The 14959-nt window shown below is 37.8% G+C and overlaps 1 protein-coding gene and 1 non-coding gene across 2 annotated transcripts in view; both read right to left on the bottom strand.

Annotated features, from left to right (window-relative positions):
- LOC109194484 (deoxynucleoside triphosphate triphosphohydrolase SAMHD1) overlaps positions 1-14959 on the bottom strand; it is a 103649-nt gene that overhangs the window by 73330 nt on the left and 15360 nt on the right. The window lies entirely within an intron of this gene.
- On the bottom strand, positions 12907-14531 carry LOC102076820 (uncharacterized). The gene is made up of 3 exons (XR_003215433.1): positions 14156-14531; positions 13906-14053; positions 12907-13498 (listed from the first exon to the last, which is right to left on the bottom strand). It is a non-coding gene; the product is annotated as an uncharacterized LOC102076820 (transcript).

Raw genomic sequence — 14959 nt, forward strand, 5'->3', positions numbered from 1 at the left:
ATGCTGCAAGAGATACATTATTACAGTTTACATTAAGAACAGAATTCAAATGGTTGAAAGTTTAAAATGATCAGATACAACAGAATCAAATTAAATCAAATTTTAGTGGCATGTCTACTTTATTTCCTCAATATAGCATCTGACAGTGTTCTCAAATATATTAGATTTTTGTGGGTGGCCATTATGTCGCATCTCACAGCCAATGTTCCCCCTAAGCTGTGCGCGTGCGCAATTGCGCACTGCTGGCACGGTCTCTGCGCACAGAAAATCTGCGTTGCGCACAAAAAGACTGGCTGCTCCCGTATGGGATTAGAACGATGCCACCTTATCCCATAGTCCAGCCAATGATGCGATTCACATTCGTATATACACCGCTAATCAACCTTGTTGACAGGCTATGACAGCGTCCTTATGTGCCGACACCGGTGTTTTAGCTAGCAAAGCGGCGTGGCCGATGTGGAGTGAAGACAACGTGTACAACCATTGGAGATGTGAGCAGGACAGACGGAACAATTGACGGAAAAAGTGTGGACTTTATACCAGTTTTTAAATTGTGTTGATAGGCCACGTAAAACCAGAGTTATGATAAAAAATATCTGCAATGTTTGGTTTTCTTCCTGAATACTATCGTTATTTATATTTACTGCGGGAAGAAACGGTAAAAACGGCGTTTTATAAGGAAAGCGCTCGAAAGCACTCTCCGCCTGTGAGCATAAACAAAACCAAAAAACCCCACCCTTTCCTATTGGTAGAAAAATGTCGACCAATCAAAGAATGATATGGCAACATGGCATTCAGTTGCTTAGGAATGGGGGGAAGTTTTAGGAGTGACGGCGGTGTTTTGAGATGCGAGAGATTTGCGACGTTTAGCGCAAATCTTGTGTAGTTAGTGTGTAGTGTAGTCAATAGTTTTGTTGTGTGTGTCAGAACAATGAGGCGACTACTGAGTGCTACAGGTGTTACAGAAGCGATACATGTCCTGTTGTCATGCCTGCAGGTATCAGGCTGTTGTTCTCCTTTATCTCACAGTGGACAGAAATTATTTTTTGGAGTGGCACAAATGATTTGTGTGGCATCAAATTTGATGCAGAACAGCTGATTGTTCTGTAAATAGTTTGAAATGTTTATTTTAAAAAAACGCCTTGGCTGCATTTTTAGGTAAACAGCTGCAAAAAACTTTGTTGTTTGCATAACTCAGTTACTTTGTTGAAGAAGTAACTATATAATTAATTGCCCAACATTGGTCATTATATACTGAATTTTGCAGACAGAGTTACAGGACTCTCTCCCAGACCACAGACTCATACTCATAATACAAGTCAGAGCCTTATAAAAAATAAAAAAAAAAGAAAGTTGTGTTTTCAAAATTGGAGTTCAAGTTATTTTTACTTCCAGTAGTGTTAACAAACTACACAGGTCATGAACAAGATTTTTTTACATTTTCATTGTAAGTGGGCTAAAGCAGTTAATTACAAGTAGTCTAACATAAATGTAAATGCTGTAATTTGATTATTTTAATAAACCATGTAACTTGGATGGATTCGATGCCGGCGTGACCACAGTGCACACGTCTGCTGTTGCTCACAGTGGTCCAAGGGACCGCTCAGGGAGTTTGTGTGTTCGCTCAGACACATGAAAAATTAGAGGGAACATTGCTCACAGCATAAAGATATTTCTTTTTGTACCTTCCAGTCTTTATGTTCTGGGTCTGCTTCGGGGTTGAACATTCCATCAAACAGATGGGAAAAGGGCCCATGTCCTTCATGGAGAAACAAATGAAAAAAAAATAATAATAATAATAAATGGCTCCTGTTATAGTTCCCACACACACTGACCATTTGCCTTTTTCATTTTACCAAGCATGTTTTATTTTACACTGGCTAGTATTATAAACTTGATGCTATTAGTGTGAAAGACGTGCATCACTTACCCAGGTCATGACAGAGACCTGCAATTTGCACACAAAGGACATCTCGTTCACTGATGTCGAGTTCTGGCTGTTTCAGCTTCAGAGTTTGTACAAGTTCTCCTGCTAAGTGCCCCACCCTGTATCACCAAAAGCCACACACACACACACACACATTTCATCATGCAGCACTGAAAGAAAAGTATTACTAGTGTGTCTGTCTGTAAACAAGTGGACATACCCTATTGAGTGTTCAAAGCGGTTGTGCGATGCTCCTGGAAAAACATAATAACCGCCCCCAAGCTGCTTGATGTTTCGTAGTCTCTGAAACTGAGGTGTGTCTATGATCTTGATAAGTAGTGGATGTAACTCGATGTGGCCATGGATGGGATCATTAAACACCTGTGTGAAGAGAAAGGAACAAAAAATAGACAAACTAAGAGGGTTTTGGAGGACTTGGTCTTAAATTTTCGTTCAGCACTCACTTCTTGGTGAGTAAACACTGTGCCTCATGCCAAATTTTCTGTCACCTTGCCTTTAACCAAGGCACTGGCAGCTGGCCAGCCTACTGACATTATGTCTAAGGTGAGTTTAATATAAAGATTGGATTTCCCTACAAAGATCATCAAATGATATCTTACATAGACAAATCTGATACACATATATTATGAATTCACATTTTTATATAGTGCTAATCACAACAGTAAGTTAGACCACAAACCAAAGACCATATTATATAAGATACTTTCATGTTACATCACCTTGTTTAAATCTTTGATGTTCAAGTGCTTCTCCATAGTGCTGTAAATGTTTAAATGACCAAAGATTACAGTTTTGCACATTAAGCATTCTGGATATAAAAGGAAACAGTCAATGAAAATGTATTTGTGATTTTACAATACTGGTCAAGTGTGAGAAGTCCCCAGTTCTTCCAGTTTTTTATTGAAATTCTGACACTTCAGTGTCTTATTGTTCTCTGAATGAAAGCACAGAACAAATAACAACTTTTTAAGTTAAAAATGAAATCATAGAATCTATTTATAAACCAAATGTTTTCTAATCTTCTGACTCATCAAAGTAGCTTCTTTTAACAGATATAACAGGTAAATGCGTTCATGCCCTTCTTTCTACATCAGAAGCCAAATATTCTTCAGAAAGGTCTTCCTAACTGTTGCATAAATGTGTGGCTCTTCTGGGTTGCTTTGCTTTCACTCTTCTGTCCAGTTCATACCAAACCAGCTTGATGTGGTTTAAGTCTGGAGACTGTGCTGGCCACTCCATGTTGTCAAGCATGGCTTCTTGTTCTTTTTTCCTAAGATAGATCTGTAATAGCCTGGACTTATGTTTTGGGTCATTATCTTACTGTAGGATGAACCCCTGACCAACTAGATGCATACCAGAGGCCACTGGAGAATGCTATGGTAGCCGTGTTGGTTCAGGATGCCTCTCACTCTGTAAAAGTCACCTGTATCCAACAAAAAGACCCAAACCATCATTCTTCCTCCTTAATGTTTGACATTTGATGCCACAGAGTAAGGAACCAACCTTTTGCCTACTCGACAGCGCGCAAAAATCCTTCATGATGAACCAAAGATTTCAAATTTTGATTCATCAGTCCATAACACCTTCCAGTATTCAGCAGTCCAATGGGGACATGTCGTGGCCTAGGTATACCTCTTTTTCTTGTTTTGATGTCATAGTTATGGTTTTCTTGCTGCAAACAGATCTGTAAAACCTCCAACTCAAAGTCTTGCTTACTGCCACTGATATTAAATCTGTGCCAGAAGCTGTGGCTCTTTGAGCTGCCTATTACAAAAGCTGTTGACTCTCTTTCTCTGTAGGAAAGACCTCCACTTTCAATGATGGTCTGTTTGAAGCTGAAGCTCCAGCTCATGTGTCAAAACAACAACACAGTGCTTCTGAAGCACGTGTCAAGGCTTGGTTTGTCTGGCCACAGTCACATGATCAGTGACATCCGAAGCTTCATTCAGTCTGTCACTGCTTCAGTACCTGATTCAGTGGTTTAAACATTAAGTGAATCATTGACAGGATTTGTGATGTGTCTTGGTGGTGATTCTGTGTGAGACGTGGTGAAATGATGTGTGACATAATGAGAAACATGAACCCAGCGAGGAAGAGAGGATGTTCTGCCTGTTCATAGATAAGTTATAATATACTGTATATAAACTGGTTAATAACATAATAACATGGAGGCAGGGACCTCACAGCATAAGTATCGCTCCTGGTCTATTTTAAGATTGTGTTGTACATTATTATATATAATGTATTTTTTTCTATTATGTTTAAAAATGTGAACTTTCTATATCCAAGATGTAATTATTGTTAGTCACTCAGGCTTAACTGGCTTAATTCAATTAAATTCAATTCAATTTTATTTATATAGCGCCAAAGCACAACAAAAGTCGCCTCAAGGGGCTTTATATTGTACAGTAGATAGCACAATAATAAATACAGAGAAAAACCCAACAATCATATGACCCCCTATGAGCAAGCACTTTGGCGACAGTGGGAAGGAAAAACTCCCTTTTAACAGGAAGAAACCTCCGGCAGAACCAGGCTCAGGGAGGGGCGGCCATCTGCTGCGACCGGTTGGGGTGAAAGAAGGAAAACAGGATAAAGACATGCTGTGGAAGAGAGACAGAAATTAATAACAGATATGATTCGATGCAGAGAGGTCTATTAACACATAGTGAGTGAGAAAGGTGACTGGAAGGGAAAAACCCAATGCATCATGGGAATCCCCGGCAGCCTACGTCTATTGCAGCATAACTAAGGGAGGATTCAGGGTCACCTGGTCCAGCCCTAACTATATGCTTTAGCAAAAAGGAAAGTTTTAAGCCTAATCTTGAAAGTAGAGATAGTGTCTGTCTCCCGAATCCAAACTGGAAGCTGGTTCCACAGAAGACGGGCCTGAAAACTGAAGGCTCTGCCTCCCATTCTACTTTTAAATACTCTAGGAACAACAAGTAAGCCTGTAGTGCGAGAGCCAAGTGCTCTAATAGGGTGATATGGTACTACAAGGTCATTAAGATAAGATGGGGCCTGATTATTTAAGACCTTGTATGTGAGGAGCAGGATTTTGAATTCAATTCTGGATTTAACAGGAAGCCAGTGAAGGGAAGCCAAAACAGGAGAAATATGCTCTCTCTTTCTAGTCCCTATCCGTACTCTTGCTGCAGCATTTTGGATCAGCTGAAGGCTTTTCAGCGAGTTTTTAGGACATCCTGATAATAAAGAATTACAGTAGTCCAGCCTGGAAGTAATAAATGCATGAACTAGTTTTTCAGCATCACTCTGAGACAGGATGTTTCTAATTTTAGAGATGTTGCGCAAATGGAAGAAAGCAGTCTTACATATTTGTTTAATATGTGCATTGAAGGACATGTCCTGGTCAAAAATGACTCAAAGGTTCCTCACAGCATTACTGGAGGCCAAGGTAATGCCATCCAGAGTAAGAATCTGCTTAGACACCATATTTCTAAGATTTTCAGGGCCGAGTACAATAACCTCAGTTTTATCTGAATTAAGAAGCAGAAAGTTAACTTAACACTGGATGTATGAGATTATTATCCTGGCAAACAAAATAGAACAAACCGGGACACGCCTCAACTTCTTATGGACTTAAAGACTGCTTGAAAATCACCACTGAACAGTTTTTACTTCATGCCATACTGTACTGTTCCTTCTGAGTTTTGTATTGATGTGTTTTTGTATTGATACAGACTTGATCAACCAAGACAGAGACACACAACCATTAACTTCTTTATGAATTAGAAAAAAGAGATGTTAAATCTTGTGATAATATGATTTTTTTCCAAATAAGGTCCTTAATTAAAATTATATTTTTAATGATACAATATAATTATTTTTGTTATCCACAATTTTCACATTTACTGTTTGACAAAAAAAGTAGAAAAAATATTAAAGCAGTTATTTAATTTGCTTTAGAACAAAAATGTTTCAGTGATTGAAAGTTATGTCTGAATAATTTCTGAATTCTCAAACTAGTCCAGTGTGAAGGCCAAAATATGGGTTTAGAAAAATAAATTAAGTTCAGTGATTTCATTAACTTTTAGTCTTAAATAAGTTTTTGACAAATTTAAAAACAATATTTTTGCTTTCTTGTTTTTAATGACAGCTGGTCTAATAAATGTGTTAAGCACTGTAACAGTATGACATGTATTCAGTCTAATATATAAAACTGTTTATAAAAACAACTTTGCACAATTCGGAGGTTTGATAAATTAATCTGGGAACTCTCCTGTGAGTAAAGCTGGCATACAAACATGAAATCACTTAAAATACAAGAAAAGGCTCTTTTATAAAGCCCACTGAGCCTGGACATAAACCCAAAGCTACATGAGAGTTTCTTAAAAACAGGTATACGAGATGAATAAACACCTTGAGAGGAAAACGTGAAAAAACAGTTTGACTTACCAAATCTGCTTATGAACTAAACAATAGTAGTAAAGCACTCCCGGATCTCCCGAGTGATCACGAAGTTTTTCTTCCTTTCACAGTGGAAACCTTCACGTGATCTTTTGTTGTTGTTGTTGTATTTGTTTTGCTGTAGTCTGATGTGACTGAATGTGTTTCACATGCTTATTCTGTAATCGTGTGTCATTACACTAACTACAGTACCAGTGATGCTGTGATAAAGCCCCGTGAATATGTCGAGTCTTTCCGGCCAATTGCTTCGCCAAAACGCAGATCACACGAAGCCCCGTTCAACAGCTCATTTGGAAATACTGACATCTGCTGGTCATCCACTGTACAACAGCACTGCTGTGATATATCAGTGAGTATGTGAACGTAATCATGTATGAATTGAAGAATACGCGTATGAGGTCCCGTGTGTGTGTGTGTGTGTGTGTGTGTGTGTGTGTGTGTGTGTGTGTGTGTGTTAATGAAACTAGCCATCATCTCTGAGATTGATGATGGATGTTATCATTGGATGATATTATGTGAAATTATGTCAGGTGCTAACAAAATGCTCACAAAATAATTTTAGCATTTTTAGTGGCTCCATAATGTGCTTGCAAGCTCCTCGGAATCACCTCAGACCCAGATCATGTAAAACACTTCCTGTAATTCTGTAATGTGTTTTCAACAGCTTGAATCACATAACGAGGGAGTCTCGTTGTTTCAGAGAAAGGGAGCCTCGTTTAGGATGTTTAGGATGAAAGAAACTGTACACAATGGCCATCAAGAATGGGGTCCAAAAGAAAGGGGGTGTGAAACCCTAAAGAAACAAAATTAAGATTTCAGTGTTTCCTTTTTTGATCATAAAATTATGTTTTTATTCAGGGACACATAATAAGATCTTCAGCAGCACATTTGTGAGGGAAGAAAACTTTCTTTCAGTGTAGAATGGATGTTTTCACGTCAGGTATGGACAGGCATATGATCACAGCTTCCAGCAGTTTTTCCAGTATTACTATTGGCAGGGTTTGTGGTCGCCAATTTTTGAAGCCATCCTGATAACCTTCTCCCACCAACGATGTGGAGATCCAACCCTTTTAGATCCAATTAAAATCAAGACACTCAAAAAGATGCTCTGTAAAAGAGTAGAATTCTTAGAACAGAGTGTAATACACTGAGATGAGTCGGACTACAGAGATGAGGTCAACAGACTGACTGAGTGGTGTTCAGTTAATAACCTCCAACTGAACACCACGAAAACTAAAGAACTTATCTTCGACTTCAGGAAGGGCAGAGCAGACCCGGCCCCACTGTACATTCACGGGAGCTGTGTGGAGAGGGTGCACTCCATGAGGTTTCTGGGTGTGCAGATCTCTGATGATCTCTCCTGGACTGCAAATACCACGGGGGTGGTAAAAAAGGCCCAGCAGCGTCTCCACTTTCTGAGAGTGCTCAGGAGGAACAACCTGGAGGAGAGGCTGCTGGTGACATTCTACAGAGCCACCATAGAGAGCATCCTAACAACATGGTATGCAGGGTGCTCAGCTGCAGACAGGAAAGCACTGCAGAGGGTCATCAACACAGCCCAGAAGATCACTGGCTGCTCTCTGCCCAGCCTGGAGGTCATTGCAAACTCTCGGTACCTCAGCAGAGCTGGCAATATCATCAAGGACCATTCTCACCCCAGCAATCAAGTGTTTGAACTATTACCATCAGGCCGACGGTACAGGTCACATAAAACCAGGACAAACAGATTCAGGGATAGCTTCTTTCCCAGAGCTATCACCATAGTAAATAAGCACAAAACAATTGAAACTGCTTAGCTACTCCATACTGTCACCGTCAATTATTATGCTGCTATTCTTACTGTCATTATATTAATGCTGCTATCCTGTATATATTGTACTTACTATTGTTTGTTTTATTGCACCTTTTATATTTTACATTTATATTTATTATTGTATTTTTGCACCCAGGGAGTGGCACTCCAATTTCGTTGTACCCTGTACAATGACAATAAAGGCTATCCTATTCTATTCTATTCTATTCTATTCTATTCTATTCTGAATCATATGAACAGCAGGAAAAATACATACAGACATTTAGCAAGAGAATTACATAGCAGAAAGCAAGCAAAGCAAAACCCCAGGGTGTACAGCCTTAAGCACAGACAGCAGAGCAACACAGAGACGGACAGGTAGCAGCAGCAGGAGGAAAAGAGCTCTGGGAGTGTCCTCTGGTCCCCTAATATAGGGACCAGTATCCCCGCCCCCTGCTGCTGGGTAATTTTCCCACGCGCCCAACACAGCTGCAGGGGTCAGGTAGCGGCCAAGGTCTTGGCCAAAGGCCAGTCAGGACTCCGACTACCCCTTGTTCTGGCTTATCACAACAGGTCATGACACGGTCAAAGGTCACACATTAATCCTAATTATTAAATCTTATACAGCAAGTGGCTTATAACTACATAGGTTACATGCTTTCTCATATATAAAAACACTTCAGTGTGGGTTCAAAGTATGTGTGTGTGTGTGTGTGTGTGTTGTGTGTGATTATATCGTATGATATTTTATTGTGATGTGTTCAGGATCTCTGTTACAATGTTACTGTTTTGGTTGTGCTGCATGAAAGTCGTTGAACGTGTATTAGGAAAGGTTAGTTACCGGAGAGTAAGTTCAGTTGAGTTTCAGTTTTATTTGTCATATGCAAGTTAGCACAGGGTCAACATTGCAATGAAATGTGTTTGACGAGCAGCAGTTACTCAGCAGCATGGTACAGTAGAAGAAAATATAATAAAATAAAATAAAATAATTTTAAAAAAAATAGAAAAATAGTAAAGAGCAAAATATTAGAGAGACGTGGTAAAAAAGAAAAGATGACTAAATATATATGTATCTATAAATATAAATATATGTACACTAGTGATTAAATAAGAAAATCTTGAAAAGAAATATGATGGGGGGGACACAGACATTATCACCAATGTGCCCATAACCCCCTTGATGACACAGTCCAGAGATGCACTCGTGCAGATTGTGACAGACAAGCGGCTTTTGAAAGACCTTGATCATCTGACAAAGTGCATTAACACAAAAACACTAGACAAAGATTTACTTTTTTCACTTATATAGTCTCTAATCTTATATTGGCAAGATACAACTGATATTGATTACTCCCTCCCACCTTCTCCTTTTACAAAATGCTTATCTGAATTAAAATCCTGTTTCAGTTCTAATTTTCTTAAGCTTAATGAGAATAAAACTAAAATCCTTCTTATCAGCACTAAATCCAACCTATTGAAGGCAAATAATTTCTCACTCACTATTGATAACTCCAGTTTTCCCTTCACCTCAAGTTAAGAGCCTTGGTGTCATCCTAGACAGTTCACTATCCTTTAAATCTTACATCAAATATCTCACCCGTTCTGCCTATTTCCATCTACGGAACATTAAAAGATTACGTCTCTCTTTCCACCTAGTCTACGTCCATTCTTGTTCATTCTTGCTACCTCCTGCCTCGACTACTGTAATTCTCTCTTGCATAGTCTTCCCCCCCCCAAAATCCTTCCATAAGCTTCAACTGGTTCAAAACTCCACTGCCCGCATCATTACGAGAACCCCCTCCTAACAGCACATCACCCCTGGTCTTCAGGAACTTCACTGGCTCCCTGTGAAATTCTGGATAATATACAAACTTCTTCTGCTCTCCTTTAAGGCCATTCATTATGTTGCTCCTCCTTACCTTTCTGATCTGTTAAGCACTACCTCTTCTGCCCGCTCACTTCGATCCTCTTCTTCTATCCAGCTCACTGCCTTCTTTCCGCCTCACCACAATGGGAGAAGCTTTTAGCTACTCTGCTCCCAGGCTGTGGAACTCTCTACCCCCACATTGCTTCTCTCACCTAGTTTAAATCTCAACTCAAAATCCATCTGTTGAAATCTGCATATTCACTGTGAACCCACTGTTTGTTAATTTTATCATGTGCTTGTGTTTTTATTGTTCTTCACTTTGTCACTGTTCTGTTATGTGTTTTATTCTGTTGTTGTTATTATTATTATTATTATTATTATTATTATCATCATTATTATTATTAAAATAAGTAAAATAAATAAGATGTATTATGATGAACATTAAATTTGTAGCTAAAAAGTTTTTATGAAGACACTGATAGCAGTACTCTTCTGAGTATGACAAAAGTTACAAACTCAACTAAAATGGTGATGAAAACAAAATTGTGATATTAAAATTGTGATATTATATTTTTGCCTTATCGCTCACCCCTATGTGACGCTGGGAATTTTGTATTAAATATGCTTTCATATTTATGATTTTTGAACAGGTTGTTTATCAAGATGGGGAAAGTGTTGGCAAACCCAAGTTCAAAATTTCAAGTCCACAAGACATTCAGAGCCAGACCAGTGACTGCTGGAAAAGACTATCGCTACATGGCAGCTGTGATGGTAGATGTTCTCTCTGCTGTGTTGGATTCAACCCGAGACATCGACATGAGAGTGAACCTGACACATATTATGGCTCCACAAGAAAGACTACCCAAATTATTTTTCAAACACAAGTTTTTTGCATCATTACAAATAAAAAGATGTACACTCAACTTAAGTACAAATGTCACTAACATTCATTTTGTTTGACACACAACAGTGACAACAGTGACATAACATGTATAAACAAACTATAACAGGCAGGTGGGCGATGGCTATAAAAGATCAAATTTTGATATGAGAGTGTTAGGGTCTGCTAATGTGGCGAGATTGTTAAATGAGCTCCTTAAAACAAAGTCGCCATTGCCATTGGCAAGCTGTTGCGCAAAAACACCAGTAGTTTTCCCTCATCATCTTCATCTGGTTTTCATCTTCATCTAAACTAGATACTGGTTGACTATTTTCATCCTCTCTCTCAGTTTGCTCTCATTCAAACTGGAAAGGTCGAACAGAAGTCATTTCCAGTGCGCTGCTAACTGTGAACTTAATGCGGTGCAACCACATGACATCACTACCCAGAATGCATTGAGAAGTATATAACAATGGCGGCCTAATGGTAAATCAGTTATATACATAAAATGTGCTTAAAAGGAAAACATTTGGCGTAAATTTAATACCACATATAGATTATTAAAAGCGCAATATATATTTTAGTGCAAACATGTCTTAATAGCCGGGGTTCCTTTTAAGGCTGCCAGTTGTCATCAGATAGTGTGATTGTTGTGCTGTGAGGAAGCGTGACATGTGATCATTTTCATAGCCGTAGAGTGTGTCCTCCACCTTGACTCAAGTATCATACTACAGTTAGCGTCAAGTGATCCAACTTTCCAACTGTTGTGCCGAAAGAATATTTCAAGTAAAATTTAACAGCTTTATGACACTGAAAAACAAACCAAATTTGATGCATTACAGACAGCCCTGCTAATATGGAGGAACTACACCAGGAGCACACAAGACTGAGAGAGCCATTCATACAGGATGTTTCCACATGGTGGAATTCAACGCTGGATATTGTTTTTGTCCACTAAAGAATCAAGAGGCTTTTTTTGCTGCTGAGACAAACAAAAGCACGACCTAGTCATTTTAACTCCATCAGAGCAGGTAAAACTCCAAAAACTGGCGACTGTCCTTGAGCCATACAGGTAAATAAAACTATTTTTTAACTTATTGTTACTGTTTCTTCAAAAAGCTCTATAGTTGACAGTTATTGTGTAGATTAATAATTACTTTCTTGAACTGTTTACTACCAGCCAGCAAAGAGCCTCCTCCTCTCTTCATTGTCTTCAGACTCTGATTCAGATGTATTTAACGGGGTTACATGTAACTTTGTAATGTGTTATATGCCGGCTTGTACACTTGGACGAGAGACACGAGAGTTCTTCTTTACTGATGTTTACTTTGCTTCTCGTACACCGTAGCACTGGTGAATACAAATGTACAAGAAAATTATATTTCAGCATTAAAACAAATTGCAATATAAAATTCACAAAATACAAACAAACATACCACTTTGGCCTGCAAGTAGACAAACGGTTTATTTGGAACTTAGGACTTGTTATTTCTTCTTTAGCTTGACTTTTACACGGCTGACCGTCACCATGAGCAGCTTCTCTGACCTTTTTTCTCAAAACAGGAAGTGACCTCTGCCCTTACATTAAACTTACAAAATTAACCGGTTATTTTTCATGTATCAAATTAACAGTACATCAATCCGGTATGCAAAATGGAAAATGTGAACATGCTCAACATAAAAATAAAACATACAAAATAAAATGCGTTAATTACATTATTATTACAAGAGCTCTGCCTGGTGTCAAATACTAACATTTCAACAACTGTTACATGTTACTTTGTAATACATTGTTTGGCTATATGATGTAGTTTAAAAATTGAGAACAAGAAAATTCTGAGACAGCTGAGGTTTTGCATTCTGGTTATCTTTTTCCGGCAGCAGCCACCGAGAGATGGACAATGTGATAAATGTTAAGTTGAAAGAACTGTAACTTCACAAATGACACAAAACACAAGAGAAAAAGAGCTTTATTTTGAATTTTTCGAGAAATCAGCAGGAAACAAATTGGAACAAGAAAAAAGCTGAAAGATTCAAACCTTTTGTAGATTTAATTTAGCGATGACCTGATATAAATAACGAATTTCCACACAATGAGTAATTCAGAACAAAACTGCATGTATTGAAACCAGGTGATCTATTTAGTTTGATTCTTGTGAAAATGTGCAATATGTAGTCGAAACAGTAAAATAAATGATTAATTTTAGTTTATCAAGAGCTTATTTCATATTAATACATGTTGAAGGAAGTAGTTTGTATCAGTTTGTATCACTGACAAAAAACTGATTAAAAGTCATTCGATTTTTAATATTCTGATAACATTTAATATCTAGACTAAATCATATAGTTAAGATTTAAATGAAATAATGGAATTTAACATTTAAACATTTAAAATACCCAAACTACATTAATTGATTCAAACCAGCTTAATATTAAAAATATAAAACTCCCTACAGTCCCTAGAGTCACACAATAACGTGATATTTGAATCTTTCACATGTTCAGATCGACTGGTCATTTCCTGGAGTTGCTTGACCAGCAGCACTGGTGTCGGTGTCATGGTCATCACCTCTCTTCTACAATCTGTATTTATAAATAAAGCTTATTAGTCCCACTAACATGTCAGAGTTATAAAGTGTAATCTGATCTCAGGTCTTTAACAAGATAGACAGTTTTTAACTGCAGCTTTCCTGCTTGCACTCACATCATTTACTTATTATATAGTAATGCCTGTTGTAACTCTGCAGTCTATTTGATTTGATAACAGCATGTTTTCAGTTATTTTGTAAGTGTTTTATTGCCAGTAACAGATTTATTGAGAGCTGTTAATATTTTGCTCTGATGTTGGACAGTTTTTTGTGTGGTGCACCCTTTTTCTAAGGTCTCATCAAAAGACTATCATGTATAACTGATGTCCTGTCCATTTTCTTGGCTAAGTGGATTTGCTACAACAATGCCAATCAATGCAATAAAATAGAATAAAGTAGTACCTCAAGGCCATTGTCCTTGCACCATTTTTTGAAGACTTCTTTGATTTCCTTTTCTTTCTCCTCTCTCTTCCCCTTCTAGGTTTTCATGGTTCTTCCAGTAAACCCGAAACATCTCATCAGAAAAACAATCAAGGAGAAGCCTGGACACCTGACATCACAGACAGCAACATAATACACAGCCAAAGTTGTCTTATGGAGATACCTAAAAAAAGAACACATGGCTCATTGAAATAAAGGATGTAGTTCTCACCTTTGATTTGGGGATTGGTTCTCCTTTATCTGGGTTATCCTTGCGATAGAAATATGCTTTTCTGAGGGGGTCCTTACTTTTCATCCCATAGTCAAAAGGGACATCCTAAAATCAAATGTTACAGAGAAACCTGTGTTTATATTCACATGCAAATAATGCCCAGTGCAGCTTGGACACATATTTTAAATCAATTGAACATTTAAGAAATGTTTGATGGATTAGTAAAACTCACAATAACTTCAAAATCTTTTTTCCCACACTCAGGAAACTGTTTACACAGTTCTTCTCTCAAATTTTCCTTGAATTCCTGAAGGATGGAGATGAGAACATGTGTGTTATTATTATTATTTTGTTAATTTTGTTTTATAAGCCGTTCTCTTTCTTACCTTCCATTTTTCTCTTCCTTCTTTTTTCTTGAATTGAGAAAGAAATGGAAAGAAAAAAGGATTTATTCAGTGCAGAAATCACACAGAAAGAACAATTACATGAAACTACAGTTTTTTTTAAAGAGACTCTATTTTTACTCAATTTCTCTATTTCAAACAGAATTTTTGTCATCCACCAAATTTGAGCTGTTCCAAAACTTTTTTCATAATAAATATTCATTTACAGCTTGGTGTTTTAGTGCATACATGGAAAGTAATATTTTATGCCTTCCTTGTTCCCATAGGGCTGTGTGATAAGGTAGTGTCAGAATAGCACACACCACATGCTATCACCAACCTCTAAGGCTGATCTCATGGTATTGGGTCTGTGACCCAGTGTTTATGTTTTGATTAATTCATATTCTTTGATTTAATATTA

This window comes from Oreochromis niloticus, linkage group LG20 (genome assembly GCF_001858045.2).
Source record: "Oreochromis niloticus isolate F11D_XX linkage group LG20, O_niloticus_UMD_NMBU, whole genome shotgun sequence".
In the NCBI taxonomy this organism is placed as follows: domain Eukaryota; kingdom Metazoa; phylum Chordata; class Actinopteri; order Cichliformes; family Cichlidae; genus Oreochromis; species Oreochromis niloticus.